This window comes from Mus caroli, unplaced genomic scaffold, assembly GCF_978045245.1.
Source record: "Mus caroli unplaced genomic scaffold, Mus_caroli_1 scaffold_8, whole genome shotgun sequence".
NCBI lineage: Eukaryota > Metazoa > Chordata > Mammalia > Rodentia > Muridae > Mus > Mus caroli.
In genome coordinates this window covers 133,022,556-133,037,826 of record NW_028227263.1, presented here as the reverse complement: position 1 = coordinate 133,037,826, position 15,271 = coordinate 133,022,556, and the positions used below count along the sequence as shown (strand labels likewise).

General features: G+C 41.2%; 1 pseudogene; it reads left to right on the top strand.

Moving 5' to 3' along the window:
- Positions 1 to 14,298: 14,298 nt before the first annotated feature.
- Positions 14,299 to 15,030, top strand: LOC147003577 (translationally-controlled tumor protein-like; annotated as a pseudogene).
- The last annotated feature ends 241 nt before the right edge of the window (positions 15,031 to 15,271 follow it).

Genomic DNA, 15,271 nt, shown 5'->3' with positions numbered 1-15,271 from the left:
ACTGTTACCAGTGCCTGACAAATACAGAAGTGGATGTTCACAGCCATCCATTGGACTGAGCATAGGGTCCCCAATAAAGGAACTAGAGAACCTAAGGAGCTGAAGGGGTTTACAGCTCCATAAGAGGAACAACAATATGAACTCACCAGTACCCGCAGAGCTCCCAGGCACTAAACTACCAACTAAAGAGTACACATGGTGGGACTCATGGCTTCAGCAGCATATGTAGCAGAGGATGGCCTAGTCATAAATCATTGGAAGGAGATGCCCTTCCTCCTGTGAAGGATCTATGCCCCAGTATCAGGGAATGCCAGGGCCAGGAAGTGAGAGTGGATGGGTTGGTGAGCAGGGGAAGGGGGAAAGGGATGGGAGAGGGTGTTTTTCGGAGGGGGAACCAGGAACAAGGATAACATTTGAAATGTAAATAAAGAAAATATCCAATAAAAAGATATCATAGTATTTATTAATAAGTTGTAAAAAAATTTCTATAAAAGCTATCTAAGGGAGAAAGTGGAAAGATCCTAAGTAGGAAAAGGGGAAAATTCTTCTAAGTGGGGAAAGGCAAAAAATTCTTCTCTTTACAATTGTCCTCAGTACTTATACATCTTTCAGAATACATGCTCACATGTTACAAAGTTCATCACAAGTTCACACAAAGTATCAAATCATAAATTGAAATAGAAGCTTATAACAGAGAATGTTTACATGCATATCCATTAGGAGTAGTTATCTGGCTAAACATCCATCACCTGTCTCAGCTCCACTGGTTCACTGAAGGTTTACAACTATAATCTTCAGTTAAACCTGAAGGTTTAACCATAACTAAGTTATTAGTGAAATTTTGTATAAATAAACCCACTCAATATTTTATCTCCTGTTCCTAGCACCTACAATAAATTGTTAGTTCACTATTCATGACCTTTGGTTACTTGTTTTACAACCTCTTGGAATGTGCTCTGAGTAGGAGAAAGTCTGGTTACTAAGAGCAATTAACTAGTGACACTTGGGAGACTGGCAGAGTTCTCATTGCAGTTTTGAATATCAGAAAAGGACCTAATAGCAATCCTACTATAAAAGAACTTAATAATCTCTGATATAATTTTAGGTCTTCTAGGATCATCATTAAGATTTAAGTCATCTATTTGTCTATATAGCATCACTACAAGACAGTACATCTTCGTAGATCTGCTCCAAAGGAATGTGCTATTACTTAGTGATTGTTATATATGTTAAATAATAACAGGGAACACATATTAATAGCAGGAATCTTTCCTAAAATGAATCCCTTACAGTTTTGCTTCATAAGGGCAAACCTGTCACAGATTATTATAATCCAAAGCAGACCATCTCAGGATGATACCTGCTAGTTATTAGCTTGTCCCATTATTGCTCCTGACAAGAGAGAAAGAAAGAAAGAAAGAAAGAAAGAAAGAAAGAAAGAAAGAAAGAAAGAAAGAAAGAAAGAAAGAAAGAAAGAAAGAAAGAAAGGAAGGAAGGAAGGAAGGAAGGAAGGAAGGAAGGAAGGAAGGAAGGAAGGAAGGAAGAAAGTAAAATCCTTGCAACAGGAAGAAATCTTGGATATACAGCTAATCTTTGGAGCCAAAAATCAGCCAGGGTTTCTGTTTATTACAACCTTAATAACTTCTACTTATTCCCATGCAGGCCATTCTTCCTTACAGATTAATTCACCTAAATAACAGTGATATTACTGAGCCCCTGAGATTACTTGGTTGGTGTATAGCAATGTTTTTACTAAATATGTCTTTTCTGATCCTTTTCAAACTAGAAAGACAGATTGATCAGGGGCTGGAGGTACTAAAAGTTGCTGATTCTGAATTAAAACAGTTGCATTCCCTCACCAAAAAATATTCCCACAAAATTGGAAAGGGATAGAATTCTTATGAGGAAAAGTAAATAATGCTATGTCAGGATTTAGTAGGGGAACCCTGTAGTTTCTATGCTAATTGGTCAGGAGTAAATAGAAAATATTTTTCCATGGACAGAAAAATAATAGATAAATATAATAAATAAGATAAATAGATAAAAAAGAAAAAGAGAAAAAGTCATTAAGCCAAACACTTGATACCAGCCTGTATTCTTTTGGTCCCCTGACTAATTATTCTGCTACCAACACTAACTGGGCCATTAATTCTTGTGCTGATTGAATTAATTGTGGCCCCCTGCATTTTAAATTATATGGCCTATTAGGAATCATTTCAGTAAAACTAATGGACCTTATGACCAACTACACCTCTTTAGAGGAGGATGAACCCACCAGACTCATTCAATAAGTGGGGAATGTAAGAAATTCCTATATCTTAGTAAGCCTCAATACCTTAGCATAACTGACTTCATGATGGAAGTACAATCACACTGTAAAATTCAGCACATAGACAGCATGGTGTACTTGCCAAAGCTAAAATGAAGACCTAATCCTCAAAATCCATAGTTCTGGGAAAGTCTCTAATGTACTAATCTTGCTTTTTGGCTTCTGTAGTTCTGCTACTGGTTATCTGTTCTTGTTATCTGAAGTATATCAAGCCAAGACAAGGTTTCTATGGTTAAAAGCCATCCTGAGAAAGACTCATGTCTACATTTAGGTTCTGAACACTCAGTGTAGTCCCAGAGTGGATAAGAATTACTTTATATTGCTTTAAACCCTTTTCCAAGCAGTTTTCTCTGGTGATTACTCCACCACACAACCATTGAGATTTCCCCAAATTTATGATTGCAGCATCTCTCATGCCCACAAATAATAGCAAACAAATAAATGTACCCATACTCAATGGCACAAAGAAGGAAAATCTATCATTCTTGAAACTTAGTTGTTTCCAGTGAGTTTCAAGGCTGACTCCAAAAAGCACTGGGAGGTGGCAGGTATCTGGGTCTCTGTTCTGTTCCATCTGAGGTTCTCAAGGCTTTTCTTTCATCCTGACCACATAGCAAATACCCCTATTCCATCCTCATGGTCTCTCTTAACATTTTCAAATTGCAGTTATTGCATTATAAATTAAGACAAATGTATATGATGAAATGTACATAAAAAAGAGAGATGACCAGGGCTCATGTGCGGAGAAAGCTATATCTTAAAAAAGCATAATATATAATCAATTTATACCCAATGTCATTGGGTAAATCCTTAAATCACAAAGATAACATTATCCATGGGATGCCTCTTAAGATAATAGACAAGCAGTTGGCAAAATATCAAGAGCTCTATAATTATGTCTCTGGGTATTAAATGCTTTCCAGTGAATATAGAAATGACATAATAAAATAGTAATGAAGAATTGACAACTATTCCTATAATGTGGCAGAAGAAAAAGATTCCCATTGCAAAGTTTTCAGAAGGCATTTTCATTCCTTTTTTTTTTTTTTAATGTAAATACATTTACTATGGCCTAGAGATCCTGGAAATGTATTATGTGTTTACATTATTTCATGAAGTTAGGCTCAATAAAACATTCATTAGTATATAATATTTATAAAATTCCCTCACTGGAAAAAAAGTTTCAAAAGGTATTCCTTATAGATTATATATTCTCTCTTATTTCAATGGAAAGTAGAAAATTTGATATGGACTTCCTGGTGAGCATCTTTAATTTTAGAATGCAACAGAGAGAGATAGAAAGGTCTATGTATTTGTGGCTAATCTGGTATACAAAGGCAGTTCTAAAACTACATACATGAAAAACCAAAACCAAAAATAGAGAATAAGATTAATGTGTATTTTTTTTCTTTTATGTAAACCAATGGTTTCAGGTCAATTTTCAAGGAAAAAACCCTAAAACATGCCATTATTTTTAAAATTCACATGGAACAGATTTCAAATTTATAAAGAATAACAATAAAAAATTGAAAATTGTATTTCCAATAAGTGCAGAAACAAAGAATACATTGTTTTAAGATTTATCTTGTTTCTATTAAGTGTATGTTTGGGACGTTGAATGTGAGTTTGAGTGCCAGTAGAGGCCAGAGGCTTTGAATCTCCTACAGTTAACTTATAGACAGTTCTGAGCCACCTATAGGAGCTAGGAACTGAACACAGATACAAAGGAACAGCAGTATGCCCTCTTAAACCCTCACTTATTTCTTTATCCTAAAAAGAGTATTTAAATCTAAATTAGAAATACCTAAAATATACACTCGGACAACAGGAATCTTCTGCAGCAAAAGCTTTATTGCTTCTTCAGGAGGGAAGACCCAGACCGGAAAATGGCGTTGCTTATATAGCCCTCAGCCATGGCGTTTCAGCACCTGATGTGGCGTGTCAGCTCCTGATTCATTGCTCGCCCATCACCCCACTACTACGTCCCGAGATAGGCAGTGACTAAGCGTGAGTTCACTCTCGCACTTGTGCACAAGGCTTGTTTACTAGTTAGGCACAGCGGAGGCCAATGCCATCTTATAATGGCGATTGCTCGCAGCTCGCGATTGCTCGCGGCATGGCTCTCCACATCTCCCCCTTTTTATTTTATTAAAATGAGGCTGGACTAGGTCTGTGTAATCATGTCCATCCACTGTGGCTCCTGTCTTAGGTCATTCTTCCAATGTCACAGCCTTTCCCGTCATAGGGTAACCCTAATGCCACCAGGCCCCGTGTCTTAGGTTGATCCGTGCATGAGGAAAGTTGCCCGTCCCTGGATACCGCAGTGCTATGTGACAGTAACTACTAAATGACCTAGGGCAAACTCTACAAAAGAGGCCAGCCACCAATGTCAACTAATTCTTGGGCATAGATAGCCAGATTTCGGGAGAGGCCCCTTGCTCAATGGCAGCAAGTGCTTAAGCTATCACAACCTTGTCACGTGTTTGTTGGGTTCTGGGCTTGCAAACCAACCAGAGCATGAACACAAGTCCACAGCAGGTGGCAACACCAAATAAAATAAGAAAATGCAGATGAAATCCAGGAGGAGAGGCCCTCTGTCAATGACAGGTCCAATCACGTTGAGTTGATCTTTAAAACTGCCACCCTCAGGGCCTCAAGAGTCTCATCAAATCCCTCAGACCAATTTCCTGCAAGATACAAGGAAAGCTGTCTAGACAGATTAGCTGCATGAGTAAAATTTTCATATTGTACACTGGTAATACACAGAGCGCCCAACTTTCTTTCACAACCCAACTGGGCCATCTGGTATAGAACGCCTATCTGTTCCTCTGCCAGGTCAAGGCGCTGATTCAAAATCATCAGCCCTCCCTTTAACTTGGTACTATCAGAAGTTTGGACAGTGATGGCATGAGCCAGATCTGCTAAAAGCTGATTTAATTTTGTGCCTGATTGAACCGTACTAGCCATAGCATACCCTGCAGCTGTAGCAGCAGCTGCACTGGCTGAAATTGCTATGATTACAGCATCAGTAATGCCAAAATCTCTTTTTTGTTGAAACAGGGATAAGGTGGAGGATGTTTCCACCGGAACAGGGATCCAACGTGGGATTCGTGCCACCATGGCATGGGTGTCCTTTGTTACATCCCAACATTGAGAAATCCAACAAGAATCATTGGAACAGACTTCAAATGAATCATTTGAAAGAATAAACAAGAAAGGGGGGTAAACACAGACTGGGGTAGGTGGATAATTAATCTGCTTTACCAAAGTTTTATTGAACCCAGTGATCTCTACACTGGTATTAGTATATCTGGTATATCCATCAGAGACCAGGGAGGCAGGATGTATTCCCTAATACTGAGCAAATCTTGAGATGCCAGTAAAAAAAGCCTTTCCAACTGCTCCTCCCTGGATAAAGATTAAAGGATTGAGTTCTGTACAACCGCCATTGACTCCACAAAGCACCCACTTGTGAAAGGGATGCATTCTAAAGTCCTGTATGAAAAGTCCCTTTTTCATAACATATTCCTTCTCTGGGTCAGCCATCATGTTGGGAGCAAAGGAAAAGGTTTTACTCTGATCTGCCCAACGAGTGATGGAGGATTGACAGTCAGACCAAGGCAGGATCAGCCCTTCATCTTCCAAGCTACAATGAGGGGCTATTTTTGGTTGGTGGGGATGTTCTTTGTCTGAAAAGTTAGGTGGTAGAAATGTACCATTAACCCAACTTGCCTCCTGCCAGAAGGTCCGATTTGTAAAGGTTATATCTGCGTTGGAAGTATCTTGGGTTGTGCTCACCAAACCTCTTCGGTGCTCATTAAACATCCCCAAAGCTCGGGCTGTGAGGTTGATACATTTTCCTGGTCCATTAATTTGGAAGCATAAAGAACCCTGTTCTAATAAAAAGCGATTTTCTCCTAATGGTGCTCAGGTGGGATCATAGGTTAGATATGGTAAATCTAATGTTTTATAAGTAGTAAAGAATTTTGGAAAAACTATAGCATCATGGCGAACTGGCATTGGTTTAGGGAAAGTCGAGAGAATGGCCCATCTCTGTTCACCCATCATACTAGGAACCTGAGACAAGTTCAGCATTGTCAGGATCAGGAGCAGTCCTCGGGAGGTCAGTATCTTCCACACCATCCTTGATTACTATCTTGCTGGTGAGTCATTCCAGCAACCAAAATGGGTTGTCTTCACTCTGTGGAAAAACACAAACAGCTCCCATGGAGCGTATCAAAATAGGATCTGGGCCTTTCCACAGACCAGATAAGACATCCTTCCATTTCACCATTTCTTTTAGTCTATCAAGGTCTGAGCTATGTCGATCAGCTGCAGAGCGACCTTGCTTGTCAAGATTCAAAAAATTAAGTGTAAAGAGTGCCATAGATACAGCTATTCTTGGCACTGAGGGCAGAATCTCATCAACTCCCCCTTTTTGTTTTATAAAATAAGACTTGAGTGTACAGTGGGCACGTTCCACAATGCCTTGTCCTTGAGGATTATAAGGAAGGCCAGTCAGGTGAGTGACATCCGTTTGATGACAAAATTGCTGAAATTTAGCAGAGTTATATGCTGGCCCATTGTCAGTTTTAAGGATTGTGGGCTTGCCCCAAGCACTCCACGCTTCTAAACAGTGGTGTATAACATGAGAGGCTTTCTCACCTGTTAAAGGTGTAGCAAACATAACACCAGAGCAGGTGTCAATGGAAACATGTAAATATTGATTTCTTCCAAAGGAGGAAATATGAGTGACATCCATTTGCCAGACCTGTAATGGCCTGATGCCTCAGGGGTTTACCCCGACATGAGGAGTAGGCAGAAATTGACAATTTTGACATTGGGTGACAATGTCACAAGCTTCCTTCCTGGTTAAAGTAAAACGGCAGCGTAATGTTTCAGCTGTCACGTGGAAAGGTTTATGAAACTCCCTTGCAGCCTCTGTCTGCGAGGACAGAGCAGAAGCCAAGATTCTAGTGACTTTGTCTGCCAAGTCATTTCCATGAGACATGGAGCCAGGAAGGCCAGAATGAGCCCTAACATGAGTAATATACACAAGATGTCTTCTATGTAACAAGGCTGACTGAATTTGCTGAAAAATGTGAGCAAGCTTGCTAGAGGGTCTAATTGAGCCAGCAACTTCAAGCATATTAACTGCATTAACTACATATAAGGAATCAGATACAATATTGTGCGGTCCCGGGAAAGTTTCAAGGACCTCTAGAACTACCAAACACTCTACAACTTGGGGTGATGTCTCATTATATTGTTTAGATGTTACTTGGCCATTTACTACATATGCACCTATACCAGATTTGGATCCATCTGTATACACTACTACCCCATCCGGAAGTAGGTGTTTGGCTGTTACTACTGGAAACACTACGGCTTGGCTTAAGGCAAACTGTAAAATTGGATGTTTTGGATAATGATTATCATTTTTTCCTGAATAGGAGGCAACCAAGACTGCCCAATCGTTAGTTGTTGCTGCCAGGGTTTGAACTTGAGAAGAAGTATAAGGTACAATTAGCATATGAGGTTCTTTCCCAAAATGAGTATGGCTGCTTTTACCCCCGAAGTGCAAGTTGAGCAACTGCATTAGGATACCACTCAATGATTTTTGCAGGGGAAGCATTAGGGTGCACCCACAATAAGGGTCCATTTTGCCATAAGACTGCTGTTGGTAGCTGTGCAGTTTTTAATATGCACAATTCAAATGACTTTGACTCGTCAATGCGTTGTAATTGAGCATCTTGTAAGGCCTTTTCTATTGTTTGTAAAGCTTGACATGCAGCTGGGGTAAGTGCTCTGTGGGAGGAGATGTGGGTATCTCCCTCTAATATGTCAAATAAGGGCTTTAATTCTGCTGATGGAATTTTCAAAAATGGTCTTAGCCAATTAATATCTCCTAGCAACCTTTGGAAATCATTCAAGGTATGTAGTTGATTTTTGCGATTCTCTAATTTTTGAGGAACAATCTTGTCAGGATAAATGGGTGACCCTAGGAAGGCTCCCATGCAAGCAACTTGCACATTTTCAGTGGCCACCTGCAATCCCCATTGCCCTAATGTTTTTATTAATATAGGGTATGCAAATTGCATCTTGCAATAACTGTGAATTTTTATGGCAAATCAAAATGTCATCCATATAAATTATTACAAGTAATGATGGAAAATGCTCTCTAACTGACTTAAGTGCCAATTGCACATACAGTTGACACATGGTGGGGCTATTTGCCATCCCCTGAGGTAGGACCTTCCATTGGTATCTTTGATCAGGCTCTAAATGATTAATGGCTGGGATGGTAAATGCAAATCTTTGCCTATCTTGAGGGCATAAAGGTATAGAGAAAAAGCAATCTTTAATATCTATAATTATAATTTCCCAATTTTTGGGTAAGGCAGAAAGCAATGGTAGCCCTCGTTGAACTGGTTCAAACAGGTACATTTGTGCATTAATTGCTCTAAGATCATGTAATAAGCGCCATTTGCCAGATTTTCTCTTAATTACGAAAATAGGTGTATTCCAGGGTGAGGTAGAGGGCTCTAAATGACCCAAGCGTAGCTGTTCAGAAATTAGTTTTGTGGCTGCTTCTAACTTTTCAGAGGAGAGAGGCCATTGAGGAACCCATACAACTTCTTCTGTAAGCCATGGTATGGGCATGGAGCCCTCAACGGCCCCTAGGAAAAACCCAAACCTTGTCTCCCATTATTACCTTCTTGAGGGATAGGTTCAAGTCTACTCTGCTCTCCTTTCCCTTATCCCCTTCCTTCTTTATAGCCCATTTTCTTCATCATTTGAACAGCTTGTGGTGAGTATTCATTAGTCAAGGTCATTCCTAGTGCCTGTAAAATGTCTCTCCCCCAGAGATTTACTGGGAGTGGTAAAACATAGGGAGTGAATCGTCCCATTTGACCTTCAGGCACTATCCAGCTCAAAGAACGGGAACTAATAGTGGGACAGGACTGATAACCTAAACTTTGCAAAGAATGTGATGACTGAGTAACGGGCCAGGCTTTTGGCCACCATTGGGAAGAGAGGATACTTTTATCTGCTCCTGTGTCTAAAATCCCTTTAAATTGTTTCCCTTCTATAACTCATTCTAAGAATGGCCTGGAGTCAAGAGGCATTACTAAGTAAGCAGAATCATTTCCAGTAGAACCAATCCCTCTGGTAGCTCAAGGGATACCAGAGGAAGGAAAACAGTCATGTAGGCTTGGCAAAATTATTAACTGAGCTATTCTATCCCCTTGTGAAATAGAAAAGACACCCTGAGGACAGGAACAGAGAACTTGAAGTTCCCCTTCATAATCTTGATCTACGACTCCAGGGTGAACAATAAGATCTTGTAAGGTAAGGGAGGCCTGGCCCAGTATTAGGCCAACACTCCCAGATGGCAGAGGTCCTTTCTAGTCAGTAGGAATAGGATGCACCCCCATTTGGGGCAACAGCATGAATCAGGTAGTGGTACGGAGGTCCAACCCAGCTGATCCTTCTGTTGCCCTGCGGACTGTGGGGTCCACCTTTTGCTTGTCGGGGTCCCATATGTTTCCGGGCCCTGAGACCTGGGAGCCCTGTACTGGTTTTTTGGAATGGTCTCATTATCTACTGCTAGAGGGAATCCTGGCTGCAGGGGCCTGCCTCGAATGTCCCTGACTGAACGACAATCTCTAGCCCAATGATATCCTTTCCCACACTTAGTACACAGTCCTGGCACTCTCCTTTTGACAAGGGCTCTACAGTCTTTTTTTTAAGTGTCCCGGTTTGCCACAATTATAGCAGAGTTTGAGCTCAGCCGTGTCAGGGCATTTTTTCCCTTGTAGAATGGCAGCTGCTAAACCGGCATTAGTGAGTGGCCCTCCAAGCTCACGGCAAACCTTCAACCAGTCCTGCAATCCCTTGCTCTTTCTAGGTGTAATAGCCGCCCTGCATTCCTGTGTAGCCTGTTCATAGATCAACTGTTCAATTAAAGCCATAGCTGTCTCTGGGTCCCCAAAAATTCTCCCTGCCGCTTCTGTCATTCTAGCCACAAAATCTGAGAACGACTCCTGGGCGCCCTGAGTAATCTTTGTCAAATGCCCACTTGCCTCTCCCTTCTTAGAGAGTGCCTTCCATGACTTAACGGCAGCAGCTGAGATCTGGGCGTACGCTCCCCAATGATAATTTGTCTGGTTATTAGCGTGTTGTCCCTGACCTGTAAGCAACTCAAAAGTCCATGTTCCTTGGTCCCCTTCAACATTGGCATTGGCCCTTACCTGTGCTTGGCGGGAGTCTTGCCACAAACCTTTCCACTCTAAATACATTCCCATGTTAGGAGATGTGGCTTTTACTACGGTCATCCAATCACCAGGGGTCGTTGCTAGAGTCGCAAGCCTTTCAACTTGGGCCACAGTAAAGTTGGCATTGACTCCATAGTTATGGACTGACTCCACAAGTTCTTTAATCTGTATATACTCCACTGGGGCATGAACACGTCTGCCATCGGTGCCTTCAAAGACTGGGAACGCTTGCTGCACTTTTCTCTGTTCCTCTTTTGAAATGAATGAGTCTGAATGATACCTCTGCACATAGGGCGGAGGTGCACTAGGACCAAGAGGTTGCGGACCCGAAGACTGCGCAGTGATTTGACATTTGTCTCTAGCTACTTTTGCTTTCTTTATGTTATTCTGTGACTGATTAGCTCATCTTTCATCTGGCTGGTATTTTTCTCCCTCATAGCCTGCCGCTTCTTCCTCTAAGTCTGTTTCCTCAGAAGGGCTAAGTTCCTTATCCAACTCTGAGCTACTGACAGCTAGTGCCTTGAACTCATCTAATGGTGGGTAGAGGCTCCTTTCCTTATGTGCCTCTGCAGCTTGATCTTTCCTTTTTTCTCCCTTTCCATCTCTTTTTCTAATCTCTCCCAGGGCGTTTTGTCCCTTATATCTCTTTTCCTCGGGCTCAAGACCCGGGGAAAGGCCTTCATTCTTCAGTGAACCTTGTTTCCTCCCAACTTTTACTCTCTCTCCCCTCTCTGTCTCTGATAGACTGTCTTGAATTTCGTCCAAAACTTTCTGCCCTGCTTCAACCATTTGCTGACAATCCTCATCTGTTAAGCACGATCTCACCAATTTCCACAACGCATGGTCCTTGCTTTAAGTTTGCCGTTCTGCTGTTCCCTAACTAGATCTCCTTTCAGTTTGTCCCATGAGGCGACAGTTAATGACCCTGAGCAAGCATACCATGGTGCCATACAGTCTATCTCCCTGACAAATCCCTCTATAGTCTTAGTGGCAATTTTCAGGCCACACTGCTTCAGGACCGACCTTAAGGCCGTTACAATAGAGTGGGAGATTCCCATACTGGTCACTGTCCAGGCCTGACCACAACTGAGGATCAGTCAGCAGTTCCAGAGGTGGAAGCAAAATGAAACCGAAAGGGAAAGTACTATCACCGTGAAAACAATCAAAAGGGCATCTAACTCTGGAGAAATTTCAAGACTGTATGTACCTTACAGAGCTGTAGTGTCCTGCAGTTCTGGTTCCGCCCCATGAATGAGGGATCTCCCCTGCACTGGTGTGATGGTAGCTCCTGGGTCTTCGGAGCCACTTATCCCGAGCGGTTCTCGCCAGCAAGAACACACTCGGAAAATGGGAATCTTCTGTAGCAAAAGCTTTATTGCTTCTTCAGGAGGGAAGACCCAGACCCCGGAAAATGGCGTTGCTTATATAGCCCTCAGCCATGGCGTTTCAGCACCTGAGGTGGCGAGTCAGCTCCTGATTCGTTGCTCACCCATCACCCCACTACTACATCCCGAGATGGGCAGTGACTAAGCGTGAGTTCACTCTCGCACTTGTGCACAAGGCTTGTTTACTAGTTAGGCACAGCGGAGGCCAGCGCCATCTTATAATGGAGATTGCTCGCAGCTCCCGATTGTTCGCGGCACGGCTCTCCACACTATATTTTAATCAAGAGCTTAAAATAAAGACTGTAGAGGGGATTATAAATATTAAACAGTCTCTTTACAATTTTTACAGTAAGCAAACATATTTGTAAAATGGGCAAAGATTTCTTTAAAGACAAGGCAAAAAATGGATAATCAATAGTGTTTCAAAGTATTCTACATATTGACCTATCAAGGAAATGAAAATCAGAAATTCTTGAAGACTGATTAACACTAACTTAAAATGATTAACACTAAGAGAATTCACAACAACATATAGTGACTACGGCATTGGAAAAAGATCCTCACTCAATAATGTAAGGAGATTAAAGTGCTATATTTATTATACAAAATTACAAAGATATCTCAAAAATTGAAATTAGGTTTATATTCTAATGGATGGAACCAGAAAATATCATCCTGAGTGAGGTAACTCAGACTCAAAAGAACATGCATGGTATGTACTCACTAGTAAGTGGATGTTAGTCAAGAAACTACAGAATACCCAGGATACAATCTATAGAACTCAAGAAGGTTAACAAGCTGAAGAGCCCATGTGAGAATGCTTCAATCCCACTTGGGAGAGAGAAGAAAACAATCACAGGGTGCAGAGGAAGGCAGGGACCTGGGTGGGAGAGAAGATAGGGGGACAAAAGGGTTAACATTATTTGATATTGGGGTGGAGAATCAGGAGCGATTCTCTGAGGGACAGCAGAAAGAATGGAAACAGGCAACATTGAGAGGAGAAGGTGAGGGGACCCTCTAGAGTTAACCAGAGACCTGGTAGATGAGAGATGCTCAGGACTCAGAGGGAGGGACCTTAGATGAAATGCCCAACAGTGGAGAGAGGGAACTTGTAGAGTTCACCTCCAACTGTTAGACAGGATGGATGGGGTTGTCATCATTCAGTCAAAAAATCTGACCCAGAATAGTTCCATTCTAAAAGAACTTCAGGGACAAAAATGGAGAGAAGACTGAGGGAAAGAAGGTCCAGTAACTGACCCAAATTGGGATCCATTTCAAGGGGAGCTCCACAGCCTGACAATATTACTAATGCTGTGGTGTGCTTACAGACAGGAGCCTAGCATGGCTGTCCTCTGAGAGGCCAAACAGGCAGCTGAAAGAGTCAAAGATTTCTGTGATTGAATTAGGGAAAAGCTGGAAGAAGCTGAGGAGGAGTACAACCCCATAGGAAAACTATCAGTCTCAACTAACCTGGACGCCTGAGATCTCTCAGACACAGAGCCACCAATCAGGCATCATACACTAGTTGATATAAGGGCCCCCAAGAAGAAGCACCTAACCCTAGAGAGACTTAAAGCCCCAGGAAGGGGGGGGGGCGTAATAGAGAAGAGTGGGATGGGGACATCCTCTTGGAGACAGGTTAGAACGATTGGGATAAGGAACTTTCTGGTGGAGGATGGACTGTATAAAAAAGAGATTAAATAACAATAATATATATTTTAAAAGACAGCTATATAATTTTTTAGCATATATCCCAAGACTGTATATCCTACCTTAGAGATACTGCATGCCCATGTTAACTGTTGCAAAATACATAATAAAAATGAAATGATATACATCTGTGGAAAATGAAAGTGAGGTATTTACACACAGCAGAATTTTGTTAATGTGTGGAGGGAAGAAAGTCACATCTTGAATTTTCAGAAACTACATGGAATTACAAAGATATTTAGCAAGATAGCATAGACTTTGGGGGAAAAAAAGTCACACATTTGTCCTCAAATGGGGACATGGATCACAAAGTCCATATTTATGTAACTGTTGAGAGAAAGACATTATGGGCTATTATAGCAGAAAGAAGATCAAACTATGAGGGGGAAAAAGCAAACTTGAGGAATCAAGGGAAGGGGAATAGGACAAATGTGTCTCTAAAGTGAAAAGGAATATAAAGTATATATTGGAGGGATAAGACTGCATCAGGAGGCTTTTTTTTCCCACCCACTCCCTCCTCTCCCAGAACACAGCTCCAGATTCACCGCCCTTGTTCTGTGCTGTCAAGCTAACACTGCTGTCCCCAGCCTCCAACATGATCATCTACCGGGACCTCATCAGCCATGACGAGATATTCTCCCACATCTACAAGATCATTGATGGGCTGTGCCTGGAGTTGGAGGGCAAGATGGTCTGTAGAACAGAGATTGCCATTCCATGACTCGCTCATTGATGGAAATGCTTCTGCTGAAGATCCGGAGGGCAAAAGTACCAAAAGCACAGTAGTCACCAGTGTTGACATTGTCATGAACCATCACTTACATGAAACCTGCTTTACAAAAGAGGCCAACAAAAAGTACATCAAAGACTACATGAAATCACTCAAAGGCAAACTTGAAGAACAGAAACGATTTGCTATAATCAAAGACCCAAAGACAAGATGCCAAATAACAAGGAGAACACAAGTGAAGATGATTGAATCTTTCTCAGAAAGGGAAATAAAGTAGGTATCTGCGTTCAACGGTCTTTTATGACTGGAGCTGCAGAGCAAATTAAGCACATCCTTGCTAATTGCAATAGCTACCAGGTTTTTGGTTTTGTTTTTTTTTTAATTGGTGAAATCATGAAGCCTGATGGTATGGTTATTCTCCTGGACTACTGTAAAGATGGCATAACTCTATTCATGATTTTCTTTAAGGATGGCTTAGAGATGAAAAAATGTTAACAAATTGGATCTATCACCTATCACCATAATTGGCTGCTGCTTACCATCCATACAACACCAGGACTTAGGACAAATGGGACTGATGTCATCTTGAACTTTTATTTTGACTATAATTTATTTGGAGTGGAGGAATTGGTGGTTTTGTTTTTGTTTTTAAGGAAAAAACATGTGGGTTGTCTAAAAATAAAGTGCATTTAAATTCAAAAAAATTTTAAAATGTATCAGGAGAGGAGAAAACTGTAACAGAAGAATGAAAATTAAATGTATTTGAAAATGTCATAATGAAATCTAATATGTGTATGTTAATTAAGGATTTAAAAATTTCAAGCCAATTTAAAAAAAA